The sequence below is a fragment of the Dermacentor andersoni genome, chromosome 3, assembly GCF_023375885.2.
Source record: "Dermacentor andersoni chromosome 3, qqDerAnde1_hic_scaffold, whole genome shotgun sequence".
In the NCBI taxonomy this organism is placed as follows: Eukaryota; Metazoa; Arthropoda; class Arachnida; order Ixodida; family Ixodidae; genus Dermacentor; species Dermacentor andersoni.
In genome coordinates this window covers 46,492,008-46,518,554 of record NC_092816.1, presented here as the reverse complement: position 1 = coordinate 46,518,554, position 26,547 = coordinate 46,492,008, and the positions used below count along the sequence as shown (strand labels likewise).

The 26,547-nt window shown below is 44.2% G+C and overlaps 1 protein-coding gene and 1 long non-coding RNA gene across 3 annotated transcripts in view; one reads left to right on the top strand and one right to left on the bottom strand.

The window, feature by feature from the left end:
- Window positions 1-26,547, top strand: part of LOC126548698 (uncharacterized) — a 219,443-nt gene that overhangs the window by 98,795 nt on the left and 94,101 nt on the right. The gene's annotated exons all lie outside the window — the stretch shown is intronic.
- On the bottom strand, window positions 9,263-22,030 carry LOC126548730 (uncharacterized). Of its 2 annotated transcripts, XR_007603019.3 has the most exons (4): window positions 21,661-22,020; window positions 20,154-20,189; window positions 17,276-17,480; window positions 9,263-14,568 (listed from the first exon to the last, which is right to left on the bottom strand). It is a non-coding gene; the product is annotated as an uncharacterized lncRNA (long non-coding RNA). The 2 variants fall into 2 exon arrangements; XR_011893371.1 differs by having other exon boundaries at window positions 17,276-20,189; window positions 21,661-22,030.

The following is a 26,547-nucleotide window of genomic DNA, read 5'->3' as shown; positions in this document are numbered from 1 at the left end:
ATGGGCGGCTCAATCTTACGCACGAAAGCGAGGAAAGCGGGGCGGGAGCGCGCCGTCTTCCGTCGCCCGCAAGGCTCCGTTGGGAGGGAATGGAGAGGGGGGAGGCGTTCTAACCTGGGCGCCCGCGCCCGCCCGCCCTGGCCGCTGTTATGTTGAAAGCCACCCGCGATGGGAACGGAGTCCGCTGCCCGCAGTGTTTCCACGGCTTAGTTGACGTTGCTGCGAGAGGCAGCACGAAGGTCAATTCGCTCGCTGCGACAGACGCGCTTCCTTGCTTTACCGTCCTGACAGCGAGTTTCCGCGGTCATCGAGTGAGATGTGTTCGTGTTTGCTTGTGCGCACGTGACAGCATGCTTGTTAATTTAGTTCGTATACCTATGTTTTCAAGTTTATTCGGCTGATAAGACTACTATACATGCTTGGTATAGCTCTCCACTAATTTGCTATCGCAATCGATGCTTCGACTTTCGTGCGAAACTGCGACTTTTTTACGATATTTTCCGTGCAAGAGAGATGCCACTGCAGGAAGCTTCACGTTTTCATTGGAGTACAGTAAGCACCACACGGATGGTTTATTTCATACAAATGAATGGAACACCTTCAGTGCGTTTGCATTATGATTAAGATGTACCGTTAGGGCATTCTCTTTGGTGCTTGCTTTTCCATTTAAGCTAAGTTTGCTTTATCGAGTTGGACGGGTTCTCATGCAGTGGTTCAACCATTTATGTTAATGCGGAGGTTACTACTCTGCGTTGCTGGGATTACTGAGGAGCTTATTCTTAAAGCGAAACTTTTCTTATAGCGTCTGACTGGTTTAGATGCTGTGGTAGTGTTTGCACTGTAGAGAGGAGGGTGCGGATGGTGAGGAAAAGAGAGGGGCGGAGCAGAGAGGATAAAGGTGGGAAGAGAGGTAGTAACGTGCGCCCATTGGTTAGCGCAAGTCATGACGTCATTAGACCACGTTGATAGAGGCGTGACGCGCCGGTGTTCGGCCTCTGTCACAATGATTCCCACAGAAGCTGAATCTTCATCATTTTAAGCACAGAAAAAAAAAAATCGGAAGACTTCATGATTTTGAAGCGCCGCCTCTAGCCCTCGTGACATTGCCGCGTCGAGAAAGAGAGGGAAAGATGGAAAGTCAGGGAGGTTGCTAGACTTGGCCCAGTTTGCTACCACACACGTGGGGAGGGTAATGGGGGAGCGAAAGAAAGTGAGAGAGAGGGAGAGAAGACCTGAGTCTCGACCACTCTTTCACATGCACCCAGCAAGGTGCAGCGTATCTATAGTCGCTCACTCAACTCTATCGCCTTCAGATATTGCAGAAAACGTTTCACTTTGCGCATTTGCCAGATTTGGAGTATGCATGTCGGCCTAGCTTGGCAACGCTGTTGTACATAAACACTGCTTCAGATTGCACTCAAATGTCAAAATTGAATTCTGGGATTTTACGTGGCAAAGCCACGACATATGATTATGGGGCATGCGGTAGCGGGGTACTCCGGATTAATTTTGATACCACCTGGAGTTCTTTGATGCCCACTCAATGCGCACGGTACACGAGCTACTAGCCCAGCTGTCCATACTTAGTTTTTGTAGCATTCCGCTTCCATAGGCAAGTGGACGGGTTCGAGACCGCGACCTCGAGCTCTGAGCAGGGCAATACTGTTAAGCCGTTAAGATAACGCGGTGAATATGCATAACATTACAACGTTACAATGGACGAAAATAAGCACCGTTGAGCGCGTCGCATTTAATCTATGCAATTCAATTACTCGCTTCAGCTTCGGTTCGCACCCACGTTCCAACGTGTACACTGGATCCGCGTAATTTTTCTCACGGAAAGCATAACGAGATGATGAAAGCGAGGAAGATAAAATCTCTATATAGTCTTCCTATATAGCTCAGAAAGCGCATAAAAGTAAGAATGCTGCGTGTCCACATTATTCCAGGCGCCGCATCCTCGACAAACGGCAACGAGCCGAGAAGAACCATCCCCGACCACCTTGCTGTCGTACCTGTATACAAGGAACGTGTCTTACACCGAAACACGTCGTGACCTCACTTTCCACGTGTGAGCACGTTGTTATACATGCGCAGATCAAGGACCTCTCTTTCGAACAACCAAAAATCGCGCCACTCATTATCACCGTGCGCGTCGCTATCTCAGCACATGCGCGTGCGTGTTTTGAGAACTTCGCTTCTCCTGCGTTGTTATCTATTATGTAAATGCAGTCCTTTTGCTACTTCATGACCTGTGGCGCATACTACAGACAAGCTCGGCGAACGAGACGCATATACAGCGAAATGTGTAGGCGCCGTGTGGCTATACTTGGTTGGTCGTGCGCAGCGGAAAAAGTCGCTCGCAAAGCCAAGGGTGCGAGACCTGGCAGTTACACGCTCGTCTCCGCATAAACCACGAAAAAGAAACGAAAAGATAACGCGAGAGGCGCCGCGCCGACGTGAAAGCCTTATCGCTACACGTCTCCACACGCGGATCTTGCCTCATAGTACATAAAACCTCTGCCCTACCCGCCTGTTCGATACACATATAAAGCTGAGCGGCGGCTAGAAAAGAACATCAAATCACGGATAGTTGTTGGTATCTGTCATAGCTCGGTTTCGAGTTTCAAACGCCGGGCACTGACCTCGCTTGAAGCGTCGTACGCACTCGTGGCCCGAGTGTCCTGCCCCGGTAATGCAGTGCCGCAGCCCTGTAAGTATTATATATACGTGTATGTGCACGAGTTTTGTGCTCCAAAGCTATGCGTATCACGGAGGGAACGCGTACGTGATCGCGGCGTTGAATTGCTTCGCCAGCTAAGTGTTCGCGCTGTGCCTTCTTCGTGACGCGGATGTATATGCTCCTTGAGTTCGCGAAGCGCAGTGCGTGCTTGGACCTGAGAAACTATGGTTGACTGACCTCTGCGAGCGGCGATGCAGTTCATAGACCATATATTCTATAGCTTAGTTTTCGTCGATGCATAGTTTTGATGACATGTTGAAGCCAACCAATTGGCTGTTTGGTCTTGAATGCCTCAAGTTTGTGTTCTATTTCGCGGTATGCATCACGTATGCGTTAGAAAACGGATTACGTCATCTATAAGGCCACGTTCTGTCCTGTATAACCGGCGCGCGGTGGGTCACTCGCTGAGCACTCAGTGGTTATTGCTCGTGGTGATGGTCGTGCTGAAAGCGAGAGGTCGTTGGCTCGATTCCCTCCTACAGTGGCCGGTTTGTTTTCACGGTGGGATTAGAAAACAAAAAGCTCGGTTTAGGAGCACGTTAAGGAAATCCAGCCAAGTTAAATGTAGCCGTTTATTAAAACGTCCTTCGTAGCCTACAGTGCGCCCTTTGGAATATAGATAGAAATGCCTTGATAAATTTCTATTAGATCTTATTACTTACCTACATTTAGGCTGTCTCAAAAGTGCAAGTTAAAATTTTATTCCACTCTTCGTCATCGGCGTTATTGCTACTATTGCCGAGACAAGCACGTAGGGGTACGGCAGGATGAGCACTTATGTGCCCCTTGTGGAACGCATAGCTGTTGTAGAGCTCTTGTAGACGTACTCTTGGGTATACCTAATGTTCGGCCGCCCTTTCGTAAAACATTTGTTCTTTTCTCTCGTCGGCGCCCTTGTCGCTGTTCTGCTGGTTATATAAACGAGCAGCAGGGGTCGGGAGGACGCACATGTACACCCCACGAATCAGAAACCTCTTGTAGAGCTCTTGTAGACGTCTCATCAATTACCTAATGTTAAGCTACTCGTTGCTCACAAATTTTTTATTGTTCATTCTATTTTCGTCGTCGGCACCTTTGTCCCCGTCCTTGTTGGTGCACGCTGCTGCTACTGCTGTTGTTGACGTTGTCGAGACGAGTAACAGGGAGGGCGGAGGGGGCGCGCTCATTTGGGGTCGCCGTCACAGGCTGCTTGCGTACGTAAGGACGGACCTGGTCGTTTTCATTGTTTCGCGCCGCGTTGCGTCAGCCAGCGGAGTGCGCGCGGCGTGTCGGCGCCATTGTTGTTGCGCGGCGATGCATTTTGGGCGACGCTGGTGGGTGGTCCTTCCTTATGCGCAGCCGCGAGCTGTAGCGAAGGTCGTGCCGCGTTATTTTGTACGGAGACAGAAGAATGGCGTTCGCAGCATCTTAATACGGGTGGGGGGCGCATTGTATACCTCAGTGCCGAGCGTATCGCGACACGCGTGCATAAAGAAATCACGTGTCGGGCGGCGTGTTTCGTGCCGATTGGGCCGCGTTGCAGTGCGTTCCTATATAGCGGCCTGTACGTACCCCCGCACCGGTACCGAAGATAAACGCTTCGTGACGCAATTCCTGTTTTTCCGTACAGAACGAAAGTGTCTCCGCCTCGTTTCCCCGAGGCATTGAATCGATTTTTCACAATTTCCTCTGCACTCTCAAAAAGAATTTGCACCCTTTGGGTTGTATTTTGTTCCACAACGATAATCGTGATCTGTCTTGCCCGCATTTCCTTTATTTAACGCTGCGAGCCCGGTACTTCCTAGTCACGAACGGCTTGCGCGTTATCGGCTTGACGCAGCGTTCCCGACGGGAATTTTTAAGGACATGCGAATTGCGCGATCGCCTTTGAGTGTTGTATCGCGTACTATTGCGTTACTGCGTGAATTTTCCGATTTCTCTTTTTTTTTTTATCCTCTTCTTCTTCTTTCTCCTTTTATTCCCTTTACCCCTTTCCCCAGCACAGGGTAACCAGCCGGTACTTACACTGGCTAACCTCCCTGTCTTTCCTCCTCTTTGTCTCTCCTGTCGACGGGAAAGTAGCGAGCGCCGACTTTTCAAGAAAGGAAACGCGAGCAAAGCAGATGACGATTATTGTTGCGGGACAAGATAAGCCCCAAAGGGTGTAAACTTTTTTAAGAGTCAATACTGCGACGTGCAGTGATCCTTTCTACTTTCTGTTTCCAGGGCCGTAGTCTATTCTTTGTCGTTGTTTTAGTTTACAATATTTGTCGCCTCTCAGTTTGCGTTTTCTTTTTCTGTTTCCTTTCGTTGTTCTTAAATTCTTCCGTTCTACTTTTCTGTGCCTTCTATCTCCATCCCCACGAGTGGGCTAGCGTTGTGCGCCTTCTGGTGGCAATTGCCAGCCCGTTCCTTACATTATTGTTCTGTGTCTCTGTTTTACACTTTTCTCAAACCGAATAATAATAATAATAATAATAATAATAATAATAATAATTTAGGAACAGCCTTTTATTGGGGAAGCATATATATAGGCGACTTTTTCGAGTCTGTAAGCAAGAGCACTGTGACGCATAGTGGCAGTCATCTCCGCGACGTTTCGGTACGAGGGAGGTCTATAGAACGGCTACAAGAGGTCATCTCGTTGACCAAATTAATTTTTTGCAAGCACGCATTTTGTGCGCCGCCACCCTTCTCCAAATTACTGAGACGTACTGCGGCTGCCTTTTTTTCTACGCAGGGCGGGTCCACTGTGCGCGAAGGGGAGAGGGCGCGAAATCGCGTCGAAGGTTCGCGAGGAAGCGGTTCCCTTTTGTCCGTCGTCGATCGGACGGAACAATCGCGCGGACCACGCCCGGGCGTTTTTCGAATCGCGTCCAGCGCGCGCCGATGTAGAGCGACGGTGCGAGCGAAACAATTAGGGCCGAAGTTTTGAGTTCAAAGTGTCACGCGGTCTTTGTGCGAGCCATCCTTAGATTGCGAGCGGCGTGAAGCCGCAACCTGCGGTGCGCGCTTGTCCTTAGAGACTTTTAGCTCAGCGGGTTTACGTTTCGCTCCGCTCGCGGTCTCCACCGTTGCGCCAGCGGAGCGGCTCGCGAAAAAAGAATTTTAGCCCGGCGGATCACTCACCCGCTCGAGCGGAGTAAGCGGGGCGCTCTGCTTCCCCACCTAGTGGTCCGAATAGGAGTTACTGAGAAATGAATTTGAATTACGCTTGCTTTTATAATGCAAGAAATATTGAATAAAGATATATTACATGTTCTCAGTACATTATTTCTTAATCATATACTGAGTACTAATGTACGGGTCAGCGCCGCAGTCGCCGTCGTCGATGCAGAACTGCCGGCGTTCATGTTGGCGGCTGCCATCTTGCATTTCCCATACACGCCCGCGCGCGCTTACGCACGCTCGCGCGCTGTGTATACCCTCCGCTGGGGAATGCTTTCCAGCGGGCGTAAACGCTGCTCCGTAAAACCGCTGGCCGCCTCAGCGTTGTGCGCATGCGCAGTCGTGTCTCCGCTCGCCCGCTCCGCTCCGCTGGCCGTAAACCCGCTGGGCTAAAACTCTCTCTTGCCTTTACGGCGAGGCTCCATTTGCCATGCGCCAACGGCAGTGGCTGTGAAGCCTTGCCGCGCCGAAGCCCCCCCCCCCCCCCCCCCCCCCCCCCCGCCCGCTACGCTGCTCCGGCGATTTTTCGATGTCCACTGATTTTAGCCAAATTTTGAATACATGTTCTCTTTTGCACTCTGATTATCTGCGCTAAGCTATATGGCTGCGAGTCATTTAGTTCTTCCTGAAAATGAGTTTTAAAGATTGGTTGCTTTCCACACTCATGACTGTCTACTGGCCACCCTGTGTTTGTGACGTCAGAGACAACACTGCCACTGCCGCTGAAATCATCGCTTAAATCGCCGCGGTCTCGTTCGGAAACTCTGTAAAAGGTGCGTGTGTCGTCGGGAGACATCGTCAGCTTCGCTTCTTCGGCGTTAGCGCCAAGTGTACTGCGTGTTTACGTTGCGGTAGTGTAGGATCTGACGTCATCGACTCATAGGGCCGTCACACGAATCACCTACCTGTTTCGGTTTGGCTATCTCGTTTATTGGTTATTTGAAATTATTGACGAATTTCTAAGCAAATTGAATCACCCTACCGGTGGCAGGACTGTCAATATGCCATTCGAAAATGACGATATCCTAATATGGTTAATAAAAAAGGAGAACACCGTAGTTGCCCTTTAAGGAGTCAGTCCGAGGTGTTTGCCGTTATCTGGTGCAGACCAGGAGCAACGCGCATCATGAGATGACGTACTTAATTTTCGGCGTATTTTCGGCGTAGCTCAAACATTTTAACGCTGCGCGATAGCTGCCACTCTTAACATGACTGAGATGGTTCGGTGCACTGAAGCGCCGCAGGGAAAGCTGCGATTCCTGAACCAGGACTCTCTTTTCAAAAGGTCCTAACCCGAAGTGAACTGACACCCTTTCTAACTAGGCCAGATCAGGATACGCGGTGTCCGGCATCATCGCCTCATGGCAGTTCCGAGTGCAGCGCTGGGGCTCCGCGATCGACCACGCTCACATCTGCAAGTGAAATACCATGCTCCTACCTCATATAACGCCTTGAAATCGTCAACGACGGTCCATTTTCGTTTTCTTCTCTCGCGCTTCCCGCTTCGCCGTCAAAGCGTGTCCGGAATACAGAGTTCGCTGTAACATGCGCCGTTTATTCTACAAACGCTACTGTATAGCACCAGTTTATGTAATAGCTTTGCGAAATTAAGCCGCGTTTGGCGTCCACATGCAAGTTAATGTGTGTGCCGTGCCAAAGTGGACTACACTTGCCGTCGGCGTCTCGCACTCGTCCTCTCTCGCAGCCTCGCCGGTCAGCACGGGTGTTTCTCGGCTTCGCCGGAAGAAACAAGGTCGCCCGCCCGACACGTAGCTCGGCGGGAGAGTTTTCGCTCTTACGAACGCACGCTCGAGGAAGTACGGCCGCGTTGATTATACGGGTGTAGTTGATTATAGAGGCTGTCGCGGTGAGTTATATTTATGGGCCGGCACTGCGTAAACATGCGCGAAAGCAGCACGCAATCGTCACCAAGCGGCGCAGGAAGCCGGTGCCAGTGTAAGCGCGATGTTGGGCAACGTTGACCTTATACATTCGGCAACGTTGCTACGACACTGGCGCAATTTGGAGCGCTATTGGGGTCACGAAAACCGTAATAGGAACCAATGGGTAACAGGCGCAGATCGCTTGTTGCGTACGACAATCTAACGAAGCTGTTTTCGTGTCTCTTAGGATTGCGCAGTGATAAGTTCATGTTTGGTTAACTTACAGCGACATATAGCTGTAATGGTGTGCAGATTTTCCCAACTGGCCTGTAATTCCCGCAAGCGGTGCAATGCGGGTCGATCGCTTTGGAACACTCGGCCATACGGTTATGCACAGGAACGTGCGGATAAATGAAAAACGGTGTAACGAAACATACGCGTCTTTTAGGTGCACGAGTTGCTAGTGTATCTCCCTACAAATTGTTTTTCGTGCTTTCAGCGGCTTTTAGGTATCGTGAAAGACTTGGGGTATCGTGAAAGATGCTACCCAAAGGGTGTAACTTCGTTTAAAAGTGTAAGAACAGTTGCACTCTTTGGGGTGCATATTTGCCACACAACGATAATCGTCATCTGCCTTCCCTTACAAAAAAAATTGTTGAAAGGTTATTGACGTATCATTGTTCAACGTCAACAAATGACCTTGAAAGATCATCGAGGAATTGTTGAAACATCATTGAGGAAATTGTTGACAAGTGTTGATAATTGGCCCGCGACATTCACCAGAAACATCATTGTGGCCTCTCAATTTGAAAGATCATTGGCATATCGTTGAAACTATGGTGTACTTCAATGCTGAAAGCCCATTGAAGCATTGTTGAAGATGTGTTGTTTGTCAATGTTGAAACCCAATTGACGTATTGTTGAAATGTGTTGTTTGTCAATGTTGAAAGCCCATTGAAGCATTGTTGAAGCTCAAAATTGAAAGCCCATTGAGGTATTGTTGAAATGTGTTGTTTGTCAATGTTGAAAGCCCATTGAAGCATTGTTGAAGATGTGTTCAGTCTCAAAATTGAAAGCCCATTGACGTATTGTTGAAATGCGTTGTTCGTCAATATTGAAAGCCCATGGAAGAATTGTTGCAGATCTGTTGAACATCAACACAAATTATGTTGAAATCCCTTTATGCCCCACTGGGTATTTAGCAGTTTAAACCTGCACTTACCTTAAGATACTGCTGAGCTATGTTGCATATAATTACCTTTGATGTCACGTTGGTATGTTTGCTGTGAGAGGATAGGGATAAAATTTAAATACAGCCGTTTTGTATCGCAGGCCTCTGTCACCCTGGGCTCAAAACATGCTCCTAGATTGGCTGTAATAAGACGTATTGCAAAACTGCTAGCAGTACTATTATGCCACTTTTTTCAATTGTCAGAGTGAATGGTCCTCCACAAAACTAAGAGTGCTGAACTGATGCAGACAAAAACCATTTTTCTAGGTGAACTGTTTATTTGTAACCAAACATCTGTGTAAATGTACAACCATTTGTAGTTTGAGAACATCAGAAACTTAAAAACTATTGCACAGTACAAACTTCCTGCAGCTTGACACCATAACGAAATTGAATACTGAAGGTGTAGTATGTGTGGCCTTCAAGTAAAACACATTTCCCAAAAGAAATAAATTTAAAAAAATAAATACCTAAATAAATAAATGTAGAAGCAGACTGACATGACTGTCAATAAGAACACTCAAAAAGGTACTTGCTTTCTCTATTAGGGAGCCAGTGGTACTATTACCATGGCACGATTTGCTTGAGCCCACCGCACTCAAATGAGACCTGATATGCAGGGTGGTTATCTTTAAGTTTCATGGAATTTATTAAACACGGACTGTTGCAGCTAACATAATTCTAGATACAGAGTGCCAAACATTACTTGCATGAGAAATCAAGACACCATAGTCAGCTGATTAAGAAAAACTCAGTTCCTAATAAAGTTTTTACGAATTGTAGACGGTAATTTTACAAGGTGTATGCACTAAGAACGAACTTCCAGAATGACACCAGTAACGAGACACATGCCATCAAACTGGCTGTAGAAATGCACTGCTGTAGCACTTTTTTGTTAACAAAACGCACTGTTATGCATTGAAGCACAAAAGTAACCGGAATGCCCATGTATTTCTCTCACATTTATGAAAAAATCTCGCAACTGGTAACACCCTGGAAATTAATTTCAAGTGAATATGTCTTTCAACCTCACTGGCTACAATTTGCAAACTGAAATATGTGCCGTGATGTTTAAGTGAATTAATAAATTTATGAGAATCAGTTTAATGTTTCCATTTCTTGTGCTAGTAATGTCCACCTCTGAATAATCCAGCTCAAGAAGAAAAATTATGCTACCTGGCACAGACAACTTTAAAAAAATCTGTAAAACTGAAAAAGGACCACTGTACAATCCTTATTTGTTGGTTGAATAGTGTGTGCCAATTTCAGTAAACCTTACATACTTCTGAAATATGGCAATCACAATAAGTGATGCTTATGGGAGCAGTTTATTATGCTGCATTGCTGTTGCATGATACAGTTGCGTTTTCTGCCATGATAACGTTCCTGCGCAGGTCATTCCATATCAAGCGACTTATTCATATTAACTACTTCAGATTTTTATATGAAAAAAAAAACTATTAGTGATGTGCTGGAATAAAACAAAGTTACTCCTTTTGTGAGTTCAATTTTATTCACTGTCACAAAAAATAACGAAAGAATTCAGAAAAAGATATGGTTTCATGCAAACATGAAAGGCACATCATTGCCATGACCGGAGATTTTTTGTTGCATTTTAAATTTAAGCCGACTTATACCTAATAATTTTTACTCATGTATTTTAGATAGCAATAAACCATGTTTACAAAGCTATGTAAAATGCAGTTTTTACTGAACTCTGACAATGGCGCAGATGCACTTGCAGGTGTGCGATTCCATGCCGAATCGACCAGTGTTTTTTGACACCACACATATAGCTGAAACATTGCCATGTGTTTACTAGAGTTCAAAACTCGTTGCCCACTTTTATTAATTTTTGCCAGATATTTTGTAGCATTTTGGTGACAGTTTAGTTTTCCTGCTCAGCTGAGCTAGAGGACATTAATCAACATTCTTTTTCAAATGCACATTGTATTGATCGAGGCCTTCAAATGGTGTGCGTGCAAATACGGTGAAGTGATGCAACTGCCAAAATAGCCAATTTTTCAAATATTTGAATACTTCAATTGCTTTTGGCACCGGCAAAAATGAGTCAAATTGCAATCCGTTAGATTTTTTTTCGTAACGAAAAATTCACAGGACAGAACTTAAATACAGAATGGTAGCCCAAGTGACATAGTATAGCAAAAAAATATGTGCAGCTTTGAAGGTTCAGCTGATCGCCTGTAAAAAAAAAACAAATTCTAATCTTTTGCAAGAAGCTTCATGTTGAAGGAAAAAACAGCTTTCGTAGTTGGCCAAAAAATATGTGATACATTATTGGATAGCTCTACATGTCTACTATGCATGTGTGAAGTTAAAGAAGGCATTATTTTTAAATGCGAGAAATTCTTTTTTGAAATTTTGTCAGCACCGACTTTTCTCGGATGTGCGCACAGCTTGCCGGCTGGGAATGCACACGACAAAGCTGGCTTTGTCTCCACACAGATGACAGAGAAGCGGTGTTAGGGTCTGCATTTTATTGCCAAGGGCCACATGCTCTAACGCAACGAGGCTTGTGTTTGGTGTGGGCCAGGTAAACCATACAGCCATTGCACATAAACTATCAATACAAGGTCTGTTAGGAAAGTATCTGACCTTTGGCTGAAGAAAAAAAAACTGGCATAACTGGAGCGTTGGAAACCTAATCACCCTCAAAGTAGTCTCCTTGGGACTCCAGTCACTTCTCCCAGCAGTGCTGCCATTGTTAGAAGCATTCCGAGAAGGCCTCTTTCAGAACGGAGTTTAGCTCAGCTGTCGTTGCAGCCATAATGTCTTCTCTTGTCTGAAATCGCGCTTCTTTCAATGGCCTCTTGATTTTGGGAAACAGCCAGAAGTCGCAGGGGGCCACATCAGGAGAGTAAGGAGCCTGTCGAACTACAGGAGTCTGGTTATTCGCCAAAAAAGTCTGAATCAAGTGCGAGAAAAGCATTGTCGTCATGGATGCGCCAATTTCCTGTTGACAACTTCGGTATCTTGCGCCACACAGCATCACAGAGGCCATGGAGGACATCCCTGTAGTAGTCTTTAGTGATTGTTTGACCCTGTGGTGTGTACCCGTGGTGTACCACACTGCGGAAGTCAAAGAAAGCAGTCAGCAACACTTTAACGTTGATGCGCACTTAGCGGTCTTTGGTTAGTGACGTGTAATGCTTCCACTGTAATGACTGGGATTTGGTTTCCGGGTCGTAAACATACCCCCAAGACTTGTCACCAGTGATTATGGTGTTCATGAAGTTGGGGTCACTGTTTGTGGAATCCAGCATGTCTGTGAGACTTCAACACGAAGTTGCTTTAGCTCCATCATGAGCAGTTTGGGAACGAATTTCGGTGCAACTCTCTTCATGGCCAAATCTTCAGTGATAATGGAATGTGGATAAAATGTGCTGATGCCCACCTCTACCACAATTTCTTGGATAGTCACACGACAGTCCCGCATCACCACGGGGTTCACTTCGGCAATGACCTGGTCATTTCGGCATGTTGATGGCCGACTGGAGCATGGCTCGCTCTCCACCGATGCGTGGCCGTCTTTAAACTGGTTGTACCACTCCTTAATCTGTGTGCTGCTCATAGCATAGTCACCAAAAGCAGTCTGAATGTTCGGAATGGTTTCCACTTGGCTGTCGCCCAGTTTCTGGCAAAATTTGATGCAGTAGCACTGCTCCAGTCACTCCGCCATTTTCCTTGCAATAAAAAACCGACGAGAGCACTGTGTACTACCTCATTCAAATGCTGCGTCCCAGCAAGTCACGCTATTGGCAGGCAGGAAAAAATTCGTGCATGCGCACAAAGGTTCAAGGGCGGCTGATGAAAATGCACTTGTTACATATTCATCAGGTGTTCGTAAAAAAAGGTCAAATACTTTTCTAACAGACCTCGTACGTATTAAATACCTGAGGGAATCCTGCAGTGCTAAAAGATATGGTTCGTGCAGTTTACAAAAAGAAATATCAGCTATTATGTAGACAGTAAATCCAGAAAGAGCACTGATATTGTTTATACAAAGCCTTTAAAAGGGCATGTCGCAGTGCAATGCAACATAGAGGGAGCAGGACACTTTGTGCCCTGCTCCCTGAAGCCCAATGACGATGCAAGTAGAAAACACCTTCATAATTAGGACTGAAAACCTACATGAGTACGAACAAATTCTTGTGGTGTTGTTTGCTACCACTGTTTTAGAGCCGGAACATGCTCATCTATAAGTCATATGTGCCATGTTTAGTCTGATGTGGTCAGACACCATTGGCAACCACTTCTTGTGTTCATGTTAAAAAAATACGAATTGAGACTGCAGCTGCAGCGCTAGACATCACCTGCCTTCGCAATGATAAAAAAGGCAGTCAGTTTGTTGAATAGTTCTTGTGGCTAATTATATTAACAATATTTCCTTACTAGATGACATGGCTTCATATATTTATGCTATATTTATGCTGTATGTGTGATCCACAAATCAACATTATAAAAAATAATTTATCGCACTTAAACAATAATACCTTTTTGTTACTTGTCACATGTATAGCAGACATGTAGGGCTGTGTAACGATGGGCGACATATACTTTTGTGCCAACCACCAAAGCTAATTTTTTTACCTTCAACACGAAGCTCCTTGCAAAAAATTTGAACTTTACAGTTTTTTAGCTGATCATCTGAACCTCTAAGGCTTGAAATATTTTGCAGCTATCCCAAGTCAACCAGTCTGATTTTATATTTATTTTGTGCCTTCTGTATTTCCCTATGTTAGAAGAAAATTCAAACTTTGCAAATTTTGGCACTCACACCACTTCAGTCTCTTGACATGAACACCATCTGAATATTTGGATCATACAATTTCCCTTTCGAAGAAACGTGTATCAGTGCCTTCTAGCTTAGCTGGGCAAGAACAATAAATTTTTGCCAAAGTTCAAAAAAATTTTTGCGAAGGAAAATAAATGGGGAGCAAGAGTTTGGAGCTTCAACTATATCTGTGATGGTCAAAAGAACGTTGGTTGGTTGCCCTAGAACGACTCAAGTGTATGTACGAAAGCAAATTTTCTCATTGTACCTACTCAAAATCAAGCAAACTTGAAATGGTTTGCCATAATGGAACAGTTCTTGACAAAATTGGGTGGTTTGGCATGAAATGGCTTAAGATACTTAAAAAATATACTAATAAGGAAACACTTTCCTTACTAGAACCATACCAAAAACTAACATAAAAATGTAGTGAACTATAACAAAGCACAGCACTTGTATTCTGGATTGAGCAATCCAATGTGGACCTCTCAGGAGACTAGCATAATTAACATAAATAAAATTAACATAAAAATGTGAAGGCATAGAAAGGCACAACATTTGTAAGCTCATTTGAGAAATGCAAATTGGGCCCTTCAGGAGACTAACACAGAACATAAAAATGTCGAGAGTTACAAAAGCACAACACTTGTGTTTTGGTTTGAGCTGTCCAACTTGGGCTCTTGAGAGGTTATTGGTCCCATGCGAGAAGCGAGGCCACAGTTCTTTACATAGGGCATGTTGGTACCAGGCAATTTGCGACACGTGAAGCCTGCAAAAACAAGAAGCCAGAACAAGTTTTAAAAAGCACCTTCAAATGCAAAAGAATGGCATGCAATCTGCCCTCGTTATAACGAAATTGATTTATGTATTTGTGTTGCTTTAGTCCAACTTTCCACGGGTACAGCTTTACAGCATGACCATTTAAATTTATTCAGTGCGGCACAGGACTCCACTAAGTGTCAAATGCAGGAAAGGGCAAAGAGGAACAAAACACTGTAGCAAAATAACTTTATGAATATCCTCAATGTCAAAGATGTGAGCTTTGCTTGCTGAGAAACGAAATGGTGAAACAAATTCATGTCGTTCATAAATAAACCTGAACTGACAACTAAAATTATTTCTTGTAACTTTCATAATTAAAATTTGCTGCACTTCACTGTGCTTTTCCATGCTCCAAATACGATACTGTCATGTCACTACAACTGAGTGTAGCTTCATTTGATGTTAGGTTTCCTGAGTTCACATGCAATCGGAATGTACTTCTCGCCTTACAATGACTTAAGACTTTCTACATTAAAGAAGACACTGCTTATAGTGAAGTATGTTTTCTGCCTCGACGACTCAATTACTGTTCTAATGAGGATTCCGTGTAGTGCACCAAGCTGCTTAGCATGACACATGCAGAATGTGACAGAGACGAAGAAATGCCGTCTTTTAAGAGCCATATGCGATAGGACTGACTTCTTTAACCCTTTTAGGGTTCACTGCCGTACATCTGTGGCTGTGATGGAACGTTCTGAAAAAAATTTGCCTTTTCAGAACAAAGTGTTGCCTAGCATCCCACTGGAGGTGCTGCAACCTTCTGAGACTTCTAGAAAATATTCTTATAGTGCTGTCGCTCCTTGGGTTTCTCCAAAACTGATTTTTCACCTAGCTCCTTGGTGTCTGTCATTGCAGTAATTTGGGAGTGTTGCCACAAGTTTTTTGTAAGTTTCATTACACAAAAAAATTATGCTGCTTTATCCTGCATAAAAAAATAAAACATGTAAAACTGCAAATACTGAAATGGTATTGCCACTTTATTGTTATTTAAAAATATTATTTACCAGTTTATTTTCTCGGAATGTCACTCTGAAGAACTTAAATCTGCAATAAAAATATTAAGGGTGCGCGAAAAGTGATTTTTGAGGCTGAACCGAATAATGCTAGAAGCAAATCAAATAATGGATAGTTTCTGAATAATGAACAGCTGATATCACAATTAATGTAAGATGAGGCTCACATCCTAGTATTATTAAAGTTAGCAAGTTTCTGTCATTGTTATGTTATGAAAAGCTGTTTATTAAAAGCACAAATGGAGCAGCAGAAAGTTTCGTCACATGCACAGGACTCTTCAGTAAGCATAAATGATTGCTGTACAGCCTCTAAAGTACAGCTACTGAAGTAACGTAGCCTGGTCTGCTATTAGAAGTTGTTACGTTTTATGTCTACACTATGTTATTGGAGGCGAGAATTTACCGTACTTTGGCTCAAATTTCATGTTTTATTGGTGTTTCGAAATATTAGAATACTCGCATTTACAAATAGTGACCATTCAAAGACTAAATTGAATAGGACACTATTCAATTCGAAAGTTTTGAGCATTTGCACACCACAAAAAATACATAACTCCTAAATTAGAGAGGCATATTTCTCCCCAAAATGTGATCCTCAACGGGCTAAACAAGAGTGACAGAAAAGCCCATTCATCTTTTTGATTAATTTAAGCCCATAATCTACTTGGCAATGGTTCATAATAACCCTGTTAACAGGTAGGTGAAGTAAGGAAGCAGGAATCAATTCTAACGATTTCAGAATGGGAGTAGTGGACATGTCCGATGGTCTGTAAGAAGCTTTATACATTAGGCCCCAAGAGCCTATTCTCAATTTATTGAAGTATATGGGGAAAAGCCACATAAATATTTTTTTCATATCTTAGAATACACATAAATATTTTTTTCATATCTTAGAATACAAAGTGATAAAGTGTGCGTTAATAAATACGAGTCATAGGTTAAGTGCTTAGAATGAGTAAGCGCCCACTAAACGTAGTACTGTTGACAGCAATGCTTGCAACTCTGTCCCTGTTGTTTCTTTGATTGAAACAACCAAAAGAAAATTGCCACACCACTCAGGTTCCCTCTGCTAAAAGGCTGCTGTCTGGCATCACATGGACCTCCTTCAATATAGGAGCAACCTTAATTCAATGTGGTCTGTTAAAATTGGTGAAACTACTGTTTCACATCTCAGAACCTGGAGAGCTGTTTTAACTTCTGCAATTTGGTGAACATGCTCCTGCTCGAGCTGAGCAGTAACCACACTAGAGCATACCTTCTCCGCAATTCGCGTATTAGAATAACTTTTCAGGCTAACATGTCCTCCATGCCAATAGATTTGGAGCGTGCTTCACAGACAACTATTCCTTGCAATGACAGCCAAGTAACACTGCTAATGCGCAAATGCAGCTCATTTTATGTGGTGGAGCCTCTAAAAACTTTCAGCAGTGAAGGCAGCTTTTAAATTTTAGAAGCATTTGAGTATGGCGGCATTACGCACTTAAGATCGTACGAACAGTCAATCCAAATAGTAGGCTATTGTCGCATACAATTGCACACATGGGCTACTTGAAAGTCGTTTGTTATGCCAATGGCAAGTTCATAATTTTAGAAAAAAATGTGAATGTAAAAATGCAACCAGACAGGATATATGGTACTTGCCTATAACAGCACTGACCCTGGTGGGGTCAAGAGCCTTTTTTGCCCCTTGGTGTTATTTCCAAAGCCCAAATGGCCCATGAGCTCCTCCTCTGTGAACACATGGTGAAGCAAGGCCCTTGCAAACTTTCCTGGTCTACCATGGCAGGCCATGGTAAACTGTGCCAGGATAACCTTCTCAATGTGCACTCCTTCAACCTATGTGAACCTGCATGTTTAAGTAAATGTTAGCAAAACAGTTTTAAGCATTTCAAGCACATTCACACAACAGCCCTACTGCAAATAAATTACAAAAGTACCTGTTGCAAATCTAGATTGCTAAACTTGACTTCTTACATGCTTCTTATGCTGTCTGGACGCCACATGTTTCAGAAAAACAATCCAGCACAAACAAGAATAATAAGCCAAAGTATCCAAACATATAGTACTTGAAAAAGGGGAGTACCAGCGAAACACAAATGACACGCACACAAGGAAACGGCATTAGACACGGACGGACGTTGGGACGGACCAGCGTCCGTCCCTGTCTAACGCCTTTTACGTGTGTGCGCGTCCTTTGTTTTGCTGGTACCCCCCTTTTTCAAGTTCATCACGCACCAACTGGCCCAAGAGCTTGCGCTAATGCACATCTAGTACTATTTATTGTGATTACCATTTTTAGGATACTTCATATTTTCAGGTGTTTGTCTCTATTTTCCCATCCAATTGTGTCAATAGGTAGTCCATGGTCTAATGGGGAGATTGGGCTGCTATGTTAAGGGAAGAGTTCAAAATCAACCGTTGGAACAGCTTGGGTGACTGGGTATGCGACCCTGGGCATATGCCACTTTTCAATGAATCTCCTTCCCGCTATCTTGGGCAACTGCTGCTGCTTGTGTTGGCAAGCAGCATTAGGAGCTCAAAGAGGGACATGATTGTCGATCATTACTAAGATTACCACTACACGTCACGTTAGCTTGCTGTGCTGCAGAAGTAATATGCGAGATTCCACTCCACTGTATGAAATGTACATAAGCTGCAAGGACAGTATGTGCCAACCACCACCTCAATTAAATTAATCGACTCGCAAAGCACAGGCTGCACAAGATCACGGAGTGAACTCAGAAGTTTGTGGACAGTCAGTTGATGTCCACGTCAGGGACCTCTAGGGAAACTCAGTCATTTCCTCGATGTGCATCATCGTGCCGTCATACATTGTATTACAATTCTGTCTGTCTCGTACCACCGTTCTAATAGTCATCATGTATCACCACAATTCAAAATATAAATAGACACTTATATCTACTCTTTATTTAATCTTTATGGAGAATACTTTGAGCATGAGTTTTTGCAAACATCATGAATTCTACAGCTTAAAGGTGCACTAAAGCAAAATTAAATTAATTAAATTCTGGCGTATTAAGTGCCAAAACGATAATCTGATGTTTAGGCACGCCTTAGTGGGGAACTCTGGACTAATTTTTACCAAATCAGGCTGCAAGGTACCTGGGCAGTTTTGTATTTCACCTCCATCAAAATGCGGCTGTTTGATCCTGTGACCTCGTGCTTAGCGGAGCTGTGCCAACACCCCTAAGCAACTACGGCATGAAAGCACTAAAGAGAAAAATTATTTTAGATGTATCTGTACATGACCTTCCTACAATTCAAGAGATTCACTCATACCGTGACAAGAGGCTGAGTAAACTGTAAAAGCAGCAAGAGGAAAGATTGGTGGCAGTGCTGCCTTGAAGTTACCACACCCGCTTGCTGTGACGTCATGGATTTTGATGATGTCTGTTGAGGTGTAGCAATTTTTTTTACAAATAAAGATGTTCTTCATCGTATTCCAAAAACCCAAAATAAAAAGCGTCAGGAACTTTTACAGAACCAATACAGCCCAAGTTTGAAAAAATACTTGGAATCCATGATGTGACAATGAGGTGTCAGCACAAAGATTTTGGGGCGATACTCAGAAAATTGAACTTTGAGCTTTATTTTCTCTAATAATCAAACAACTACCAAGAAAGTTACAGAAGTAGTTATTTAAGACGATGCTTTATTTTAAATTCATTTAAGGTGTCATTAGTGTCCCCTTAATACAAAACAAGGAATGCACTTGGCTGCGTAATAGGTTAACATGCATCACTGGTTCTCATTAAGGTAGGATTATCAGTATAGCAAAGGGCATGCACTGGCTGCTCCAGAGGGGAGCCCTTACACTTCCCCTCAACCTCCCAATTTCCAATTTCTTTATGAGCAGTGATGCAATTTCTGTATCTTAACGAGACATAATGCCAAGGAGATTAAAAATGCCATGCTGGCTACAGCATGTGGTGACCGGCACTTCACACCGTCCAGCTCGGCATCAATCTTTTTGGAATTTGGCCCTTGAAATGCAGAAAGCCCCGATCGCTGCTCGTTCTTCAGCCAACTTTCTCAAAGGGTGCTGCTGTTCTGGTTTGATACCTCTAGCTGTGCACTGCTGTATGACGTAGGTCATAATACCTTCGTTCTGGTAAAACTAGAAAGATGTGCACTCTAGTTAGTTAGAGGGGCGTTCAGAAACTTAGTGTGCACTAATGTCCACACTAAGTTTCTGAACGCCCCTCTCATATCAGGCATATACACTGAAAACGGCACATTCCGCGTTTAATATGTTCACAAGTGACAATGAAATTCACTCCCAGTAACGGTGCAGTTGCAAAGTCTTTAAGCTGAGTGCTTAAAGGCACCATGTCTCCTAATGAAGGCACTCTGCACCAATTGATCACTGGAGCAAATGCGTTGCAGTTGCATCAGCAATGTTGTTGTTTTTTCTGCTTCCTGCAATACATTTTCACGGTATCACTGTATTTGATCATCGTGACGCTACAGAATGGATGGCCAAAGAATTCACTTATACCGTTCCAGCTGGGGCCTCTCCCAGCTCATTTTGAATCTGAAAAAAGATGTCACTATTAAAACGTGAAGCCACGATGCAGCAAAAGCGACAATCAAAAGAGCTACATGGACCATTAGGCTGACATAAATGGACGGATACAAATGACTAGTCATTGAATACACTAAAGTGTGGCCGCTCTTGCCAATGGCAGTGTGAGCTTGTCAAAAAATTTATTTCACATTCCTCTAGTTACTTTAACCATTATTTCCACGCATCTACTTAACTGTTATGGCCACATATTAAAGGCAGCTCCTTCATATAAAACCAGTGTTACATTCTTTTACTCCCCGTCTACCTGATGCTACTGAAGTTTTGCTTACTCTCAAAGAAAGAATTTCACAGAACTGCTCTTTCGACAAAGCATCGTGATTTAGTTCAAAACGATGCGCTCCCCTTTCAATCTGTTCACTCTATAGTGCTCTGATTCAAAGCAAAAATTGCTTTTCGACATAACTAGCTACTTCTATAGTCACAAGAAACAATGCTAATTATTGATGTTTATGTTGCCGATAACGTATACATGCCGCCTCGAAACACAGTGGGATCTCGTTCCTTTACTGATTTTGAAACTATTGTTAAATCAGTTACTGAAGTGCGAAAAGCTGCAATTTCACGAAATTACATTATTTTGAATGTTGTAGGACCTGGAGTGCCATGAAATCTGCCTTTCCGTGAATGCAAAGAGCGCCTACGCGAAGCCGTTTGGGCGAAGCACTCGATGGCGACGAACGGAGATGAAAAAATAAAGTTGAATGCGCGCGACCTGGGGGAAAACAAAACGCACGCGGTTGGCAAGGCGTATAAGTCGATGATTTCGCAGCACTCTGTGGCATCAACCCTATTGTATCTCACGTATCGCATGTACACCCTTGAAATTCTTTATTATTATTGCGCGACAGCCTCCTCTGTGTTTTCCGATCGCGCGAACATCGGCCGCACGGCGTGTCAGATAGTGGCCTTGAAGCACCGCGGAGTCACTCGATCCTGAAGGGAACAGCGCAACAGAATACACTTTCGCCAATCCCACCGCACCCCCCCCCCCCCCTTTTGCTGAAAGCTCGCTCACACGCCTTGTACTAGCGTGGCGCAAACGAAATATCTTCGATTACAGTACAGATCGGATGGTTTCATGTCGCATTGTTTTGCGCTCATTAATAAGGCTAACTCAATCGGTGCTCGAACACCGTATCAGAAATCATGGCGTACAACATGCCCTGTTTTAGGTGGCACCACATAGCTGCCTTACGTCACCACAAGCGGAGTGTAAAGTTAAACCAGGACAAAACTCCACGTTATCTACCACAAATCTAGTGCTGTACAACCCATTCTCGCAACGGAAGGATAGTACTAGGAATGAAAACTAGAAAAGACGCGCGCGGAAGACACGCACAAGCGCTGAAATCATTTCCCCGCTTCCGTTCACCGCGTCGCAATGGACGAACAAGGGGAATTCGAAACACTCACTCACCCTTGATGTCGCTGAGTCGGAGGCGATCATGGCGATCTTCGAGGCAACAAGTCCATAAAAAGCGAGCAACACGCAGGAATATTCCAAAGATGTCACAGCGAAGCACACAAAGAACACAGAAAACGCAGGAAACTCTCAAGCTAACGGCGTGCACGAACTCGCCGGAACGCGCCAAGCAGCAACATCGCAAACGCGCAATCATACATGTACACTCATACAAATACACGCTTATATTATCATAAATTGTACCATTGGATAACAAATTATGTAATCTCATGTTATTACTGAACAATTGTGGCGATTTGCAAGTGTATAAAAGTTTTTTGCTTCGCTTTTTTGATGAACTACTTTCTTTAGCGCAGTAACGCTGTGCACCGGCCGGAGCTAATGGCATGCGCCGGAAAAGGCGCCAAATTCAAACGTCACAAACGCCGCGCTAATTTGTGCGCCCACAGTTTTCGTCGTTTGGATTAAAAAAAAAAAGTAATGCGTGCCGCAACCATGCGAACTGAACTATTGACCAGAAAAGTACAGAAACGTCGCTGTTTGTGCTTCTTATTTCGACGTCATGGCAAACTGCGGGCGGTCTGTCGTCCCATTCTTTAAACATTTGTGCGTGTGCTCCTGTGCTGTGCGATTTGTCACCGAGAACGTATAGCAGCGCAGATTGTGCTTGGTGGCCGAGCAGATTCCGAACACATTCGCCAGCACCCCGTCTAGGTCACAGAAAAGAATTTGGCCTCCATGTGAAATATGAGCACCATGTCGTACATATCGGCCAAGCTTTTCGTTTCGTTCTGTATAGCGCGCTAACGGGTAAGCGAAACGCACTCTGAAAAAACGATGTTCACTCCTTTCTCCGCCGCACCCACCGTGGTGACATAGTGGCTGAGCTGTTGCTCTACTAACCCGAGTGCTTGGGATCTAATGCCGGCCGCGGCGGCTGCATTTCGATTGGGGTGAAATGCAAAAACGACCGTGTACTGTGCGTTCGGTGCAGGTTAAAGGACCCCAGATGGCAAAAATAAATATGGCGTTTCTTACTACGGTGCGGCTCATAATCAAAGCGTGGTTTTGGCACGTCAAACCCCAGACTTGAATTTTGTTAACATTCTCCGCCACCTTGACCATATTTAACATGGAGGCATGCAATGCCGTTTCCTAACACACAGCCAGGGCACTGGCCCCTTATAATGGGCGCCGATGGAAATGCAGGATGCGTCCAATCATCGGTTGTTTGTCACTGCTTGTAGGGACGTTTGTCTTCTGAAACTGCATATATATATATATATATATATGCAGGGTGTTTCTGCTAACTTTAGGCCGAGTGTAAACTCTATGACGACGCGACTAAATGCATGTTGCTCCCTTTGGTATGTAGCGTGTCGCGCTATTTGTGTATTTTTGCTTAATTAGCTAATTAGTCAAGCATAATTAACCAACTTCTGAAGCAAGGAAGTTAGGAAAGAAATTCCAATTAGAAAGTTGCAGAGCTGTTGGCAACACGTCCGAATAAACAGTTTCTGTCTTTCTATCTGTTAAGTATTATTGTTTTTCAGCTTACTGCGGATTCTCGCGAAATAGAAAAAGCACCACGTGACATATGCCCGCCTGCGGGTCGTGATTGCACTGCTCCTAAGCCTTCTGCGCACAAACGAAAACATACCATTTAAGCGGTGTGAACACCCGTCTGCTGAACCGCAGCGAGGGAAGCACGTCGCTGGCGTCAATACCACAGCCAACGCCTTCGTCACTGCCCTGTCGCCTTTTAAGCGGCAACACACCCTGCTCGATGGTATGCTCGTTTGGGAGCGCTGCAAGCACGGCGCGCAAGCGGATATGTCAGGTGATATTTTTTCTATTTCACGGGCATCCGCAGTAAGCTGAAAAACACTAACACTTAATAGATAGAAAGTGAGAAATTGCCTAATAGGACGTTTTGCAAAGTGCTCTAGAGCTTTCTAATTAGAATTTTTCGCCTAACTTTGTTCCTTCAGAATGGCTAATTTTCTTGACTAATTAACTACTTAGGAAAAATACAAGAATAGCGTGACGCGTGCAAGAGTGAGCAACATGCATTTGGTCACATCGTCTTATGGTGCATCGGCATATTTTTAAACTCTGAGTAAAGTTAGCTGAAACACGTGTATATACGTCTATGGTTCAAGTAACGTGAAACAACACCCTGTATATATGCAATGGTGATCAAGTGATCAGTAAAGCAACATATATGTGCAAAAGACGCACACATGCATATGTGCGTGTGTTTTTCACATGTACTTCGAAACTCAATATTGCTCGTGACTCAATTTTATTCAACAATAAGTTAACAGCATTTAGTCAACGACTTTATTGTTGGAAACTACTCAACAATGGTTCAATAGTCAATACTATTGAACAATATGTCAAGAGAATTTAGTCAACGACTTTATTGTTGAAAACTACTCAATATTGGCTCAATAATACTCAATACTATCCAACGATATATCAACAGAATTTAGTCAACGACTTTATTGTTGGAAACTACTCAACAATGGCTCAATAATACTCAATACTATTCAACAATATATCAAGAGAATTTAGTCAATGACTTTATTGTTGAAAACTGCTCAACAATGGCTCAATAATACTCAATACCATTCAACAATATACCAACAGAATTTAGTCAACGACTTTGTTGTTGTGAACTGCCCAACAACTTTACTGTTGAATTATTGCCTGTGGTTTCAATAATTGTTGAGGTATTGTTGAAAGGCTATTGAGTCAACAATTCGTCAACAATATGCTAACAACTTTTCAACAGTCATTTTCATAAGGGTTGCCCGCATTTCCTTTCTTTAACGCTGCGAGCCCGGTACTTCCAAGTCACGAACGGCATGCGCGTTGTCAGCATGACAGAGCATTCTCGATAGGAAAGTAACGAGCGCAGCATTTTCAAGAAAGGAAATGCGGGCGAGACAGATGACGATTATTGTTGTGTGGCAAACTTGCACCCTCAAAGGTGTAAACTTCTCTCAGGGTCTAAGAGTGTATAATATTCGGTAGAGCTTGAGCACTATAATGAACTCGTGAACGGAGCCGAGCGAATACGAGGACAAGAGTAGAGGCAATATATGTAACACACCAACGGTCGACACTTATATATATATATATATATATATATATATATATATATATATATATATATATATATATATATATATATATATTAAAATTTTAATTGAAACCACCGCGGTCGCTCAGTGGCTATTGCGTTTGCTGTGCTGTCTGCAAAGAAAATAAAAGGAAAAAAAGGAAGGAGAAAAAAAGGTTGCGGGCCTGATTCCGGCGGCATTCCGATGGGATAACCATCGACATCAATAAGCGTTCGCGTGCCTTCCGTTAGAGGCACGTTAAAGGTCGCAATTAACCCGGCATCTCTCCCCTGCCGTACGACTTGCCTCATAATCGGATTGTGTTTCTGGGATGTAAAACCTCAGAATTTAGTTTAAATGATATAAGTTTTGATTGAGCTTTAGCAAGCCTGGTTATATATACACCCGGCATCGCTGGACCAAAACTGACCATCAACTCTGAAGCGTAAGTAACATCGCAAAAAAAGAAAAAAGTTATACAAGAACAGCGTATTCCGAACGGGAAAGGGATAACTAGGTCGCGGCTATTGGAGCGAAGCCATCGTGTACCGCGCAGTGACAGGCGTGAACATTTATCTAGCGGGCAGCGCGGTCGATCGGCGCGGTCTTTTAATTGTGGTTGCGTAACAATGACAGGAAGTCATCCAGTGAGACAATGGCACCGCTTAACCTCTGCTTTCGTGCTTTCTTCGTGCTTCGCGTCTGGGTAAGCGTGGCTTTCCGAGAACAACAAATTTTTTCTTTCTGCCCGAAAGCATGTACCATATGTAATGGAAGTCTGTGGCTTTCCCGCTATACATGGGACATCGGAAGAAGTTTTGAATCTTGAATGTGTCGTCTATAAACTTTCGGTCCCTACTTTGGTCAGTATATTGGCAGAATGCGGGAACCCTTAACCCTACGAACCGGAATATAGGTCTGGCCGGTGTATAGCTTGACCCTTGACCTTGGCCTGACCAAACGACCGTTGGCAATATGCTAAACACCGCTGCATAAAACGAGGGGAGACTTTAGCTGTTCTTTCTTTCGAAAAAAAAAAAAAGAAAACTTTTCGACGTATATTTCCCGGTTGGCACGGTATTTTCTTTTTCCGGAACATCACTGAGCGGTGTATAAAATCAATCAATCAATCAATCAATCAATCAATCAATCAATCAATCAATCAATCGGTCGGTCGGTCGGCATGTTCCATATGGCATAGATGTACGGCAATTCTCGTAGTATATACATCAAGATCCTATACCCACACGCTACTTCAAATGCATTCTTTCTACGCAGAAATAAAATGCATAGAGCGAAGAGGAGATGAAGCGTAAAGCACGGCACTAAAAGCAAGTCACTGCACGTATGAGTTATCTGCCAGTAAGTACCGTAACATTGCACGGGCGCGGGACGGACCCCCAGGTATACTCGGTCGTCCGTTCATTACATCGCGTATTCGCCCCAAGCCGACGCGGTTGAAGCGTGAGATGTATTCAACGTCAGGGTTGCGAAGCATTGCGGGCACTGCACTCGGGCAGCGCGTGTACGGCGTTTCTGCGGGGACCTGCGCGCACGGGGCGAACGCGCATCGGCGGATGCGTGGCGCGAGCATCATTTGCAATCTGGGCCAAGCGACGACGACGACGAACGCGTCCGGTTCGCGGCGCGCCACCCGATGAGCCTTTGCTGCTGCAGCCTTTTATACTGCGTGTGGCTCGCATCCGATATCGCGCCGCCGTAGTATAGCTACGTGCTATGGCCCGACCGACGA